The following is a 15,561-nucleotide window of genomic DNA, read 5'->3' as shown; positions in this document are numbered from 1 at the left end:
AGATTATGCGGTACTGCAGGTTTTATAGAGCAGAGTTACGTGTGTAAATGTTCCTCAATATCTGTATGCCGTTCCTCTCATTTCAGTCATTTGAAAATGCCCGTACAGACAAAAAGTTAAAGGGTGAGATTCATGGAAGGTTGACCGTTGCAAGAGACAAAGGTGCAGTGACCCACTGGAAGCCTGCAGTAGCTTTTCACCTCCAGATATCTACAACAGAACACTGGAGTTTGAAAATGTCTGTTTATCCCTTTGTGTTTACCCAGTAAATCACAGTGCAAGCTGGCAGGGTTGGCTCAGACTTACAATATTGGGAGTGATGTGTGTCTGTGTTGAAGAGCGCTGATGAGCCAGGTAGAGGAAATCAGACTGAAATAACAGCTGTTTGATCAGCACCTGTCTCTATTCACTTTTATTATCTTCATCACACTCCCCATACAATAAAATGGGAGTTATTTGTGTAGATAATACTTACGGGAGAGGAGTCCTCTATGTACACAGATGGTAGTCCTTCATCTCAAATTAAAATTATCATCTTTTGGTAGCCCAAAATTTGTTTAAATGAAAGCAATAATGCCCACAGGAGTACAAGGAACAACCATGTTGTTGTATGGCTACCCTATTTTCCTAGACAATGAAAGATTATCTTTAATTTAAATATTTTTTAATTTTAATTTCATCTGAGGTTTTACCATCTGTGTGTGCACTGAACTCCTCCCTGTGCTCTTAGCAAAGTTCTTAATCCCTCAACTTGGGATCTAGAAATAAGACAGGCTGCAGAGATGTTCAGCAGTAGCAGTCAAAATTGACTTTAAAAGAAAAATTCAGTAACTGGAAAGTTAAAGAGCTCTTCAGTGTGAAGCTGTATGTACTCAATTCTTGTATTCTCTGAAATATTCCACTAAACAATAATGAATACCAGAAATACACTAGAATAATTTGTCAGTAATTAAACAACTTGCTATACATTTTAAAGAAGATGGCTCGCTGAGTACTCAGCACTACTGAGTACCTAAAGCTTAAGCTCACAGTCAGGTTTATGGTCAAGGCAATCTTTATAGTCCCCAGAACCGTTCTGCTACTGTGACCTGGGAGCATTTGGGAGAATAAGATTAATCTTGTAAGGGTTTGTAGGACTGGCTTCTGAGAAACCACAGTCACAGAAGAACGGAGGATGTCCAAACTACACAACGCAGAGTCGGTTAGTTTGGTACTCATTTAAAGTCTCTGTTTGAAAATGTTTTCTCACTTCTGTTACTCAGTGTGTGAGGCAGTACAGGGACAAGGAGGGATCAGACTGCTGATGTTAAAGGTACCTGTTACAGAGGATTTGCATTTGGTCCTATTCCTAAGCGTCACAACTGCAAGCACAGGGAACCGTGGACACCCAGCAACTCACAGAAAATCAAAGTCCGAGACTTTTTAGTAAGTATATCAATTTTATATCACACCCTCCACACTTCGTAGGCATCCTGTCAACTAACGTTTCAGCCTACTTCATTTTCACCTGTTGTATTCCTACAACATACCCTTTGTAATCACCATGATGTGTAAATTACAAACTAGCACGGTCATGGCACCAACATGTCAAACGAGGTTCCTCAAGAGGACGCGATGCACCAATGCATGAAAATGGGTATTGTGAAAGAAATTGTCATTCAGATCAAAGAGGTGATCTATAAAACAGTGATTTAAAATACATATTTTAAATTTCCATCTACCAGTCTCTCCCAAAAGCATGCATTGGTTTTCAATACACAGTTTCAACATGCAATTTCAATGCACATAAAATTCCTAATAAGAAGCCGTATACTAGTAGGAGACAAGTAAATTCAGATGCAAGTTAGCTGATAGGTCACAAAATGCAAAACAACCAGAAAATAAGCATCTATTTTGTCTCTCTTTGTAATGTCTCCTTCACATGTAATAACTGGTTTTAGCATCCTGAAAGAGACAGTAAAATGGATACCTACAAAATTGACTGCAGATAGGTGAAGTGTCATTAATTAAGCAATAATACCCTTTGAAATCAGTCATTACCAGCAGTTTCTGGTTATGAGCCATTAATATTTTAATTAGCAAGTCATTAATAGTGGTAATAACCAATTCTAAAGGGGTTATTGCTTGAATAAACTACTTCTAATGATTTTAAACCTTCTGAAAAGCTTGGCCTGTTTTAACATTAAATTTTGTTCCTTTGTAATGCGTCTGCATGAAGAGCTATTTCTATTCACAGAGAAATACAGGCATTGCTACAAGTGCACAACACGGTCTTGCGTGGAATTTGTTCACAAAGCATGTGGCAAAAGGTCTCCCCTGCCTGGATTATTATATCTGTGATGTTGATTCTCAGTCATGGCTTCTCTCATCTGCCTTCTTCCTTTTCTGACGACTGCTCTGTAGCGTGCCTTGATCAGGGAGACCTGAGATATCTCTTCCATCAAGCTGTGGCTCTCTTTTGATTTAGCTGGGTATGTGCAATTACTCTCAGATGAGCTTCTGAGGGGGAAAGAGATATAGTTTACTCCAGACAACATTATTTTTGTGCCTGTACACACAGTAAGACTAATATTTAGACTCTGTACCTCTATATCTATTAAAATACTGGAATTTATTTTACAGATATCTCCCCAACAAGGCTAAATCATACAACTCAGGAGAAATAAGTTGACACAAAAATGTATATTTCATGAGAATAGTCCCAGGTCTATATCAAGTTCATATGACTATAGCCGGAGATAGGAAAGACAGATAAGAAAGATAAGACATAAAGAGCCTCTTACCACTCTGGAAAGCAGAGATCACTTTCCCTCAGGAGACACGGTGTTTCCTAACTTTGATCCTATCAGGCTAGCCAGGAAGGAAATGGTATCCCTTTTATGATGCTCCAGAATTCCCATCTCTAAGCCCCTGCTGGAAATCTAACCTTTTAAGCAGTCAACTCTTTCCTTGACTTAACAAATCTATCAAAAAGGCAACAGACAAAATCCTTGCCTCAATACTGGTATCGTAGGCTAGAGGAACAGGGTCCAACACTGTCCAGAAAGCAGAACCAGGAGTAGGCAGATAGCATCATGGCAAAGTATATCAGATTTGCTCATATTTTCACATTTTCATTTCCTCGCACTCATTAAATTCCAGTCTCTCTTCATAAATGACCATTTTCCCCGATGTATTTACAGGAGTTAAGTCTTTGTAAGAGTCATCCGTTTCTAGAGACATACAACAATGCCACCTTTCAGAGTTGATAATTATTTTGAATTATCAAGAACAGTAAGTCTTCTGGTGGGCAGGTTTTCTATTGAGGCTCCAGCCCACAGCATTTTAATACTGTATGTCTCTTGTGTTGGGCCTAACAATTTCTGAGGGCGGAATTGCTGCCAGACACAATCCAACAGCACTGTGGGTGGGACTCTGCCGAGGAGTCAGTCAGGTAGTCTCAGTCACTTCAGCATCCCATAGTGGATAATTTCACACCAAAATGTGCTAATGTATGTGGTCTTTTCCACAAATACTGAATATACAATAAATTGGCATCATCTGTCCCCCAAAGCACTGCCTGTGTGTATTATGAATATACTTTCCAAGGAAAAAAATTATGAAATAACTGGTATTTCTGATTTTTTGAAATAGAACCAACATCGAACACAAACAATGCAAAGGTGTCTGCTGGCCCTTTTTGTGCTTCCTCAGAAGCCAGGTAATAGCAATGCCTGCCAGCGAATCCACATCTCTATTTATTTTGTCTAGCCTTTGATGCTTCACTTCTTCCTAAAGATATGGCAGTCACCCAGAGCTTACAGGAGAGTTCTGCTCCCAGCCTCTGCCAGTTTGCTCCTTATTCCCAATGATCATAATGTGCCTCTTTCCAACTCCTTCCCCAGTTGTCCTTTTTAAGCAAGTTTTTTTCAAAGATAATAGCTGTATTTTCATACAGAAGCAAATCAGCACATTCATAGATAACAGATGATGTATGAGAGGTTTATAAATTAACAGGTGTCAGTATAGCTATCCAGTAATTATTACCATGGAGGAAAAGGGTGATTTAAGAGACTGGTAATATGACTTCTAGACCATTTGTTACAATTCTGCCAAGTCAATAGTGACTGAAGGACATCACCTTGTCCTGTTTGGTAGTTTGCACTAAAGTGTTGACAGGCAAAGTCAGTGACAGACTTGCACATTTAGAAGTGGAAAAAAAACAGAGAACAATTTCTTCATTCTTTGCTTTTCTGCTAGGAAGTACCAAAGCTCATCCCATTCCTGTGCATCTGGTTTTCTCCTTTATAAAAGGAACTGCTTTATGTTAAAAAGCCTTTGTTTTCAGGCCTAGAAACTTAATCACTGAGAAGGAGCTATGGGTGCTGGATGAATAAGTAGAAGTCTGTTCTTGGCATTTCCCATAGGACTGGCCAAGGTTTCACCCCATGGTCCTGGGTATGTCTCGTTGATATGCTAATCCAAGACTGAGAAAGTCATCATCATAAAGAGTAAACACAGGTGGCAATACAGCAAACGTAACAGAATACAGGATGGGGAAGCTTCATTGCTGAAGTTCATTCCTTCAGGTTATGGTGGAGCGGGGGGCATGTAGGGGAAAATGTGTGAGGTTCCAAAAGCAACTGTACTAAACCTAAACCTGTTGCAGTGGGGGACAGAAACTGGCAAAGAGAGGCCAAGGTAACTGAAGTTTGGCTTCTTGCCTTTCTCTGGTTTTGCTGGGTAGAAGAGGATCGTAGTTGCCATGGCTGCCAAGCACCAGTGATGCAACTCACTAAAAATAACTCTCACTGCTCAGAAAGATACAGATCTTACAGACTGGGCAAAAATGAAGTCATTCCTTCTATTATTTACGCCCTTTCTGGCCTCCTGCTCCAGAAATACTCCCAAGATGGAAGGAGGATTTTAAAGCAGCAGATATTTTAGTCATGGTTTACACCTGAGCTCCATCAGACACAGATTTGCTGCTTCCCATGCACAGATCCCTGGAAACAGGACATGACTCTATGATAGATACTAATAGAATCAGATTCATAGAATCATAGAATCATAGAACAGTTTGGGTTGGAAGGGACCTTTCAAGGTCATCTAGTCCAACTCCCCTGCAATGAGCAGGGACACCTTCCACCAGACCAGGTTGCTCACAGCCCCATCCAACCTGGCCGTGAACACTCCCAGGGATCAGCTTCTCTGGGCAACCTCTGCCACTGCTTCACCATCCTCATGGTAAAAAACTTCTTTGCATCTAGTCTAAATCTACCCTCCTCTAATTTAAAGTCGTTGGGCCTTGTGCTATCGCAACATGCCCTGCTAGAAAGTTTGAACCCATCTTTCTTATAAGCCCACTTTAAGTACTGGAAGGCTGCTCTAAGGTCTCCCCAGAGCCTTCTCTTCTCCTACCCTTTTTAAAAATGGGTGCAGTGTTTCCCTTTTTCCAGTCACCAGGGACTTCACCAGACTGCTATGACTTTTCAAATATCATGGAGAGTGGCTTTGCAGCTACATCAACCAGTTCGCTCAGGCCTCTGGGATGTGTCTCTTCAGGTCCCACAGACTTGTGTATGTTCAGGTTCCTCAGGTGGTCACAAACCTGATCTTCTCTTACAGTGGGAGGGACTTTGCTCCCGCAGTCCCTGTCTTGTGGTTCATCCACTGAAGAGGGTGGGAAGACCGGTTACCAGTGAAGACTGAGGCAAAAAATTTGTTGAGCACCTCAGCCTTTTCCTCATCTGCTGTTACCAGTTTGCCAGTCGTGTTTGTCAGGGGTGGTATGCTTTCTTTGACCTTCCTTTTCTGGCTGACATACCTATAGAAGCCCTTCTTACTATTCTTTGCATCCCTTGCCTCGTTCAGCTCCAGCTGTGCCTTGGCCTTCCTGACCCCATCACTACACAACCAGGCAGCATCCCTATACTCTTCCCAGGATACCAGTCCCTGCTTCCACTGCTTGTGGCAGTGACTTCTTGCCCTTCAGTTTGACCAGCAGGTCTCAACTTATCCATGTTGATCTCATGCCTTCCTTTCCTGATTCCTTACACCTGGGGATTGAGAACTCTTGTGCTCTATGGAAAGCTTCCTTAAAGATCTGCCAGCTCTGTTCTGCTCCCTTGTCCCTGAGGGCAGTTTCCCAGGGGGTCCTATTGACTCCTTGGACAGCTGGAAGTTTGCTTTCCTAAAATTCCAGGTCCTGACTTTACTCTTCACCTGACCCATATCCCTCAGGACTGCAAGCTCCACCAATGCCTGATCACTGCAGCCTAGGCTGCCTCCAATCTTGACATCACTGATGAGCTCACTTGCATTGGTGACCAACAGATCCAGTATCACATCCCCTCTGGTAGGGCTGTCTATTACCTGGTTTAAGATGTTATCCTCAGTGCACTCCAGGAGTCTCCTGGATTGCCTACTGCTCACCGTGCTGCTTTCCCAGCAGATGTTGGGGTGGTTGAAGTCCCCGAGCAGGATAAGAACCTGCAAGCGTGACACCTCCTGTCACTGGAGTGAGAAGATTTCGTCAATAATCTCCCCTTGATCAGACACCAACCACAAGGTTCCCTTTGTTGCCTCGGTCTCTGATTCTTACCCATAAGCTTTCAACCTGCTCATGACTATTCTTCAGAGACATCTCTTCACACTCTATCCATTTCTTGATGTAGAGGGCAATATCTCCGCCCCTCCTTCCTTGTCTGTCCCTTCTGAACAGCCTGTAGCCATCGATAGCCACACTCCAGTCATGGGATTTGTCCTATCAAGTTTCAGTAAAGGCAACTAGATTGTAGCTTTCTAGCAGCACGGTGGCTTCCAGCTCCTCCTGTTTGTTGTCCATACTGCGTGCATGGGTGTAGAGGCACTTCAGCTGCGCTGTCGCCTGTGTTGCCTTCTTAGAGGAAGACCCCTTAATGCCCCTGCAGTATTTCACTGAGGTTTCCCTATTGGCTCCTCAGGACCTCAGGAGTCCCTGGCTCATCGCCATAAGACCTCAAGCATGCTCCAACGTAGCCAGCATGTCTCAGAGCAACAGGCTGAGGGCCCTCGCTAGCATCCCATCCCTCTAAGCTTGGAGTGTTATCCTACAGCTTGTCACGGGCAAACCCGGTATTATCCCCCTCTTCCTTCAAGTCTAGTTTAAAGCTCTGTCAATGAGCCGCATTAGCTTGTATTTGCAACCCACTCTGAAGTCTAGCCTCAGGAATCCTTTTTCACATCACCATATACCTTAAATTTAGTCAGAAAAAGCATTACACATTTGATGGAAAAGGATCAAGATTTACCTCCAGAACAAAAAGGGTGATAAGTAGGGATAAATAAGAAATAAGATTTGAAATGTGTATGTGACACAGTAGCAGCAATGAATCTTGTCCTGTATCAATCTGCTCAAGGCCACCTTTGCACAGCAACACAACAGCAATGCTAAACATCAACCGTCCCTGCAAGACATGTTGAGATCTGCAGAGATAAGACATATCTGTTGGTGCAGTGCATTTGCATTATGAGTTTCTCTGTTAGACTGCATAGGTGGGGCATACAGTGCATAGTGGTGAAGTAAACAGAATTTCCAATTTTCTTTTTAGTTCACCTGTACAATGATGCTGTCAACTGGAAATGAAAAAGAAAGGAGGTGATGAAGCAAGAACATTCAACCACAGCTGAGAAAGGAAAAAGTAAGGGTAAATGCCAGCTGCAGGTACAGAGGAAAAGAGAATAACAATTATAAATATCAATGAGAAAAAAAAATTAGGGAAGAAAGAAAGCAAGAAAAAGATGTTTTAAAAATAACCAAGCACAAAAATGCCTGAGAGATTGAAATATTGGGTAGGGTTTTAACCTATTTTTCACAACAGAAGCTGAAGAGCTACATAGGCACATGACAATGCAGACTTGTTATACTTTCCACCAGTCATGAGTATTTGGTTGATGTAGCAATCTGCACCATAGTTCGAGGGTGACCGTGGGACTGCATGTTTTGGAGGCAATACCTAGAAGCCTATCTGTTTGTACATGATTTCAATGTAATCTTTAAGTAAACTGCCTTTGTAAAAACTTTGCTTCCTAGAAAAGGGAAGAGATTACTCACCAAAAACTTGAGCCATGTTAACTTTGCATGAGCTAGCAGACAGCTTCAAGTTAGAATTACTGCCTGTCCATGCTCCTATCTGCAGACCTCGAATTATTCTGTACATTTTATGACATAGACCCATTCTATAGAGACATTAGGCAATTTACTGAGGGCATGTGTGTAGGTTGGGGCTCAACAGAAAATTGGATGGATTTTGCTGAAGATATAAACTAATGATCCATCTACCAGATCACCTGGCTTTTTTTCTTGCTTCCATCCCACTTTCTTCTTTCTTTTGTGGTTTCCACAGCTTTAAAATTGTCCGATCCTAATGCTGGTAACTGGAGTAAAAGCAGCTCTCTCTGCTGCCTAGTACTTTCTATTACTTTATATTTACTACTTATTCTCTCTTTTTCTCCTATCAATTATTGGCCTAAATATGTGGTGGTACATTTGTTGAGAGAAGAAGTTGCTAAGTACCTATTAACCTTGCATAAAGCCTCCTTGGCAAGACACAACTTATACCAAAAACACCCCTCCAAACCCACATTCCTCTGCCATAACCTATACAAACTCTCTGAAGACAATATCTGTAAAAAAAAGCTTGTTCTGCCAGTAAAGATCCATGTATGCTGGGATTCTGTGCTGCTTAGTGAGGTGACTTTTCAGCCACGTGTTGCCATGCTAGCAAAACTTGTAAATGTAAGCAAAGTCACACACAAACAAGGAATTTCTACCACTCTGTTCGCCTCCTGCAGTGGAGCAGTGTCAAGATGCTTATTCTGGAAGAAAAAGTGTACGGAAGGTGCAAGGTACCCTCAACACGATCTAACTGAATGCACACTAAAAACTGCTCCCATACGTAAGGGGAAAAAAAGTCGCAGGCTTAACAAAACGGATAAGGAGACCAAACCTGTCACACTGTTAATCTGTCACTGGTTTCAAGACCAGAACTGCAGTACTGTGATCTAATGCAAGCATCGTCACTACATTTTGTGATATTTCCCAAACTTCTGGGTGTTGGAGGTACAGTCTGTATCACAGATGTGGATTGTGGTAAACCAGTTCTATAGCAAGTTAACATGCAAACTAGATTTAGGTAGAAGCACACAAAGGATGAAAGTGGAGTTGCTGAAAGGAGAGAGTACTGCCAGACAGTGCAATGCAGAGAGTTTGGGGTGCAGGGACATGGGGTACGGAGGTGAAGGGGGATGTGCAGAGCCACAGAGCCCTACAGTAGGACCAATATTTACTTACCAGCTTTATTAATAATCATGAAGATGGCAGAATAAAACCATGTTCATTAAATTTGCAGATGATGCTAAATTGGAAGATATTATACAAGTCAGGATCAAGAAATGTAATATAAAGCAGCTCAGAGAAGTACAGGCTGAGAATAGCAAAATGAGATTCAGCTTGTAAAAATGCGAGCTAATGCATGCCACAGGGGAAGAATAACTTGGGCTGGGGGAAGCCACAAATTCAATAGAAGGCAAAAACCTCAAGGCGACAGTGGGCAACAAATTACACAGGAGCATTCCCCGCAGGGTGGGTGCAAAAGGGTAACACAGCGGTGGGCTGCGTACGCAGAGGCACTGGCTCGTGGACAGAGAGATTCAAGCCATCGGGTTTTACTCAGGATACCAGTTTAGCTTCAAGACCAATATACGTGACATTCCCTTAACTCAGACATCTTTGTGAGGGGAAATTTCTACAGATAGCTTCTGGTATGTAAATCGTCTCTGGTGTTTGGGATGCAGAATCTGGCAAGGTGGACTGAGCTCAGAGAGCAGCAACGGTGATTCAAGGATGGTAGGAAGTGACAAACAAAGGGCGCTTACAGAAGCCAACAGAGGATGACACAGTGAACAAAGGTCCTACAAGTGCCTGGGAAAGGAGCAATCACGTCCTGCAAAAGGAATCACAGGTAGTCCTGTTGCTGTCTTGAGTAAGATGCAAGAAGAAAAAAATTTACTACAGTAGAGTAGTTGTAGCCTCTGAAAGATCTTACTTGTGGGATGCTTTTTGAACAGGGGTGGCTAGCAAGATCACTCAGGAGAAGGAGTCCTGCGCAGACAGGGAGGTGACAATGGAAAAAGCCTTTTCCTCCTTTGATATCTGTTATACTAAGGTTAGAGAATCTGTATTACAGTTGCATATTTTGATATTTGCTTCTTTGAAGCAAATGAGGATTCAGGGAAATAAAAACAAAAAACAGGAAAAGAAGAAACTTCTAAAGGATCAGCATCCAAGTACGGGAGCAATGTTTTAAAAAAAAAAAAAAACACCAAAACAAAAAAACCCAAACTAATAGAGCCAATGTTGTTGACTAAAACTGAAGTGAACTGATCACAATAACAAAAATAAAGATGTTGAATTGCTTCAGAGTTTATTTTGGAGGAAAATCAGAAAGCTGTGGGGAAGGATACACAGGGAAATGAGATCAAAGATGGATTAATATTCTACATGCCCAAAGGTTACATATGCCATCTCACAACAGATACGGCAAGAGCAAAAATGGCCACCAGGGATGAAAGGAAAATTACCAAAGCAGGAGGGCCTTTGGAAATGTAATTTACCCTATATGAAGAACAACATGACAAAATTTAGACAATACTTAATAAATGTTCAGGTCAAGAACATGGCTTAATACAGAATGGTGAATACAAAAATAGACAAGAATGTTTATGAATATCCTTTGGTTTCTAACCAAGCTAATCGGGTACATGACAACAGGATAGTAGGATATCTTTTCCTGCACTTTCAAGTTTACTCAGGTCAAGAAGCTGCACAAATAGCGTGAAAAACATCATATCCATGAGTGAGTGTGTTCTTGATTTGTCTGACATTATTTATGCCTTGCCTAACTATTTCTGTGTTCAGAAGTACACGGAAACATATCCCATGTTATGGAAAAATATCCCCAAGCAAATCTCAGCTGGAAAAATTTATCATAAGCATTTTGTCTCAAATATTCTCGGATAGCAGATTTGAAATTTTAATTTGAAAATCCAAACCATTAGCATTTCTGGACTTAGTAGAATAAATATGGGAATCTCAAGGTTGATTCTGTGCTGTACATGTACTTAACTTTATGCCTGGCAAGTGGTCCCCTTGCCTTCAGCTCCAAAGGCGACTGACTGGAGCTCCGGGCGATGTGGGAAAGCAAGCCGAGGAAAGCATCTCTGTGGGATCCGCCTGGACCCCAGCCTGGCGGTGAGACCGCGCTGGCTCTCGCCGGCCTCGGGCAGATTTCACTGTAGGGTAGAGCCCTTCCAAATGCAGCTTACAATCAAAAGGCAGCCCTGGGGGAAAACAAATCAAGCTTTTATGTATTTTTCAGATAGGCAGAAGCAATTCAGGCCTGTTAAACAACTGAAAGAATTTCTGTGGAATTCATCAAATATGAATACAATACATGACAATGAAGATATAACTGATTTTGAGAGCTGACTTCTTTTTCCCTACTGCTGTCTCTGCAGAGGAAGGCAGCAAAGAGCGGTAAGCTACAGCTGACACCTTTTGTACGCCCTCGGTGAAACACTCGCTGAGCTCGGCCGGCTTTACCTGCGGAAAGCCACCGACACGACGGGGGCTGCCGGGGAGTCAGCGGGAGCACGGTTTGAGGCCGGTGTGTTACACAGTCATCTCGAGGGGACTCATTTGGCCTGCAGGTCGTTAGTGCTGATGATGATAGGTGAAATGGGGGGAAGATAAGGCTGACAGTAAAAGCCCACAGTGAGTTTGCAGGAATGGCAGGCGCAATATCCATCTTTTTATTTGTAAGCTAGGTCTGCTTGATAAAAAGACAATAAACATGGAGGTATTTTGACAAAGTAATTTTTTTCAGAACAGAGCTGAATTTATCTACACCTCATACAAAATGCCTGCCAAAATCTCAGAGTTTTCAGCTCCTGCAGAGGATCCCTCTGAAGGCAGGTCGTAACAACTTCCATCCTTCTGGCTATAGCCATGAGTCAGGGTCGGTTATAACTGTGTGAGCCTTAGAGAGCCCACTGCTCCTCCACTGGGATGTAATTTTAAATGGTTTGTGAAGAAAAGATAACTGGGATCTATGATTCTGTAGTTTGGATAGAGGGCCACCCAAAACTTTAGCACAGAGGTACATGATGTGGCAGGGTGGAAAGCACATAGGAGAAGGCACGGCTAGAGGAGGTTGCTGCAGGGCAGGGAAGCAGCCATAGAAGCAGGTGATGTTCCTTTCCAAACAAGTGGTACATGCTCATGTACATATCCTTATTAGATAAATACTGCCATCCTGATTTTTCATCTAAGGGTTTATGGTACAGAGACTTTAAGCTCAAATCGTACTGTATTGAAGCCCAGAGGGTTCCCATACTCAGCTGTGTGCAAACCTGGACTCAGACTCTGCACAGACCTCCTACATATCTCCTTTACTCTGCTCAGGACTCCCCCAGGAAAAACACTGAACTATTTTCTTTGCCTGACACCAACCACAAATCCTTTATGAGAAGGGCTGATACAGTATTTGGAAGTGGGGAGGAGAAAGGCACAAAGTCCCAACAGCAGCCCGCTTGGCAAGTAAGTGTGCCCTTGGGTATCCTATGAAGCATAACCTTTAGATGCTCCTGGGCATTTCGGCAGAATTGCCGTAGAGTCAGTTCCAGAGGTATTTCAGCTGGGAAGTCATAAGCCTTGAAATCTGGCCTTGGGATTCTCAGTGTATATATGTAAAAATACTGTCCTAGTCCAGAGCTACGCCCTGGTTCAGAAGGTCACAATTTCCCTGATCTCCCTTCAGAAAGTGAAGGACCTGGAAGTTGTAACTTGGCAGACTCCCTATCTAACCCTGTCTTCTTTTCCATAGCAAGAAATGGAACAGAGTCCCACAGGCAAGAAAAATTTGTCGTCTTCCACAGCAGAGAGACAGGTTCCTATTAGCTTCAAGAGGATCAAGTGCTTTGAGACAGTCCGAGATTACCAACAGTTCTCTTTATCATCCTAATCTTATGGGTAAATCTACGCACAATGCTCCAATTCAAGTGCAATTATTGATGCCATGTAAATATGGCCTCTGCACATTAACATCATTCAGTGAGAGGCAAGTCCTAAGGAAAAATGATGTATTACTGTTTTTTCAATTATTACTATTGCTGTTACTTTTGCCTTCCCTCTTATAATTACAATGATTAATGTGACTTTTTTTTATTGATACTCCTTATTGTATATATTTGGAAACAGGGAAAAATTACTGCCATGCTCTCCATGTAAAAGTGCCAGAGGAGCTGTTGGAAATAACGATGAAAAAGTCTTTCTGTTTCTTGGGTGTTTTTTTTCCTATGGCAACACTAGAACACATTGGATGGCACTTGGACCTATAAAAGTAGCTTATGGCTTATGCAATAAGACAATCCATTAAAACACAGACGGTGGGAGGGAGATGGTGAGAGAGGGAGAGGAAATCCTGTTCATTCAAATTTGAAAGTCACTTCTTTCTTTTTACAATGCGGCACGCCAGAATGAATATCAATCACAGCCTTCTTTCTTCCCGGGCATTTTTCTGCCTTAATGAAGCGGGTTCGTCATGACTTGCTATGACAATACCTCATTTTTACCCACTGTTCCACTGCTTTTTTGACTCCTGTGATTAAAAGGACCATACTGCAGTGCCCCATGTGATAACTACATTAGTTGGGGTAAGTAACAGATCTATTACCACAGGATAATATAGTTTGAAGGCATTTTAATAGGGGCTGGCAGATTTCAATATTATTTGAGGGTCATAGAGTGTCTGACATCTCAATTTGTTATCAGGCCACTCATATCACAAGGGCAATCATTAAACATAGACTCTAATAAGGTTTCTGCTATGTAGGGTCATTCATTATTGACAAGGAGGAGAGAAATAAATACCTTCCCAGGGGCAGCCTCAGCATGTAATATAGTAAAAATCATACAGAGTCTGGAACCGTATTTTCTAGATTTGCTGGCAAATCAAGCATTACATTTTCAAATTAAACCAAATGAAAGACTACAGATAAAAACATGAATACTTAAATTCTGTCTTTACATACTGTCAGAACACTCATTGTAACCATATATATTAAAAAAATTGATAATTAGATCACAACTTGGCTTATTTTACCACTATGATGGGAGCTAATAACCCACTTGTGTCATCTTTGGCTTTATGAGGTCTGTACGCCTGGGAAAGACTTTGCATATTACAATTAATCATCATATATCATCTGGCTCCTATAGGTATTTAACAGATGAGCCATCTTCACCTTTCGACTAGGTATGCTTGTGATTTAGCTTGGAAACAAAAAGACTAAATTTTTCATAAAGGCTTATTAATGTTTTTCCCCTTAGATTAATGTCTGGTTTATTGGGGATATGCTTTAAAGTTCCTTTTTTAATTTCAGATTTTCCTTGAATAACCTTAAGCTCATATACATTTCACACATCTTCTAAAAATCACCTGCGTTGTGTTTTAAAACCAAATTGAGATACAGAAAAAGGAAAAAAAATAGTTTGGATGAAGGCAAAAGATATTGTTAAAACCATAACTAAAAGGATTTTGACAGAGATATTTACTTCTGGAAATTTAGTTTGGGGAAAAATAAATTTTTATGAAATCTTTTCTCAGTTTCTTGGGTATAAAAATAAACTACACAGAAAATAGGGGTGTTAGGATGTACTGCAGCATTTGCTGAAGTAACAGCAGTGTTGCACTAATGAGCCCGAACCGGAAAGGGCCTAATCCTGCAACTGCGTATTGTCTCAAGTAGTCCCATAGACCTGATCCAGATCCCACTCAGAACACCAGAACTTCTACCCTGATTTCTGTATCAGATGGGTTGGGCCCAAAAGACCAGTTCAAGAAAGAATCAAGCCCAAGAAAAAACAAAGAGTTATTTTCATTTACTCTTAAAGCTGATGAGCTGCAGCATCTGTAATGATGGTGAATTAGCTTACAAAATTTCTTCCAGGTTTAGTAATATAAGGTGTTATTAATAACTAAGGTGAAACAACATGTCTCACACAATTCAATAAGGTGATCCTTTAAAATGTCTTTTAAATTCATGAGCTTTAATTGGATCAGAAGAGCAACCAGCAGACAAATAAATTGACAATATAATTTAATTCAGTTAGGGTAGTGAGAAGGAGTCTTTACTGACAGTTACTTGTTCAACCTTACTTCATTCCTGAGTATCAGCTTAGTCAACTCCAACACAACAGCTTCTCTCCAGCTCATCTTTGGGAGTCCCCCACAAATAACCATTCAAATCTTAATGGTGCAGTAACTTGGCTCAGTGGAGCAAGTTGTTCTCATCAGGTTTCCAAGCCCCCCAATCAGGGAGAGTAACCTTCAGTAAGTCACGCAAGAGATGCTGAACTCAGACACAGTTCTCCCTCCAAGCTGCCACAAGACATTCCAGGAGAAGCAGCAAGGGATGACTGCAGGCAAGATGGCTTGGACACATCTAGAAGGTCTCCATGTGGAGACAAATGGATGCTAA

The sequence above is a fragment of the Cariama cristata genome, unplaced genomic scaffold (assembly GCF_000690535.1).
Source record: "Cariama cristata isolate BGI_N322 unplaced genomic scaffold, ASM69053v1 scaffold904, whole genome shotgun sequence".
In the NCBI taxonomy this organism is placed as follows: Eukaryota; Metazoa; Chordata; class Aves; order Cariamiformes; family Cariamidae; genus Cariama; species Cariama cristata.
This window is presented reverse-complemented; position numbering follows the sequence as displayed.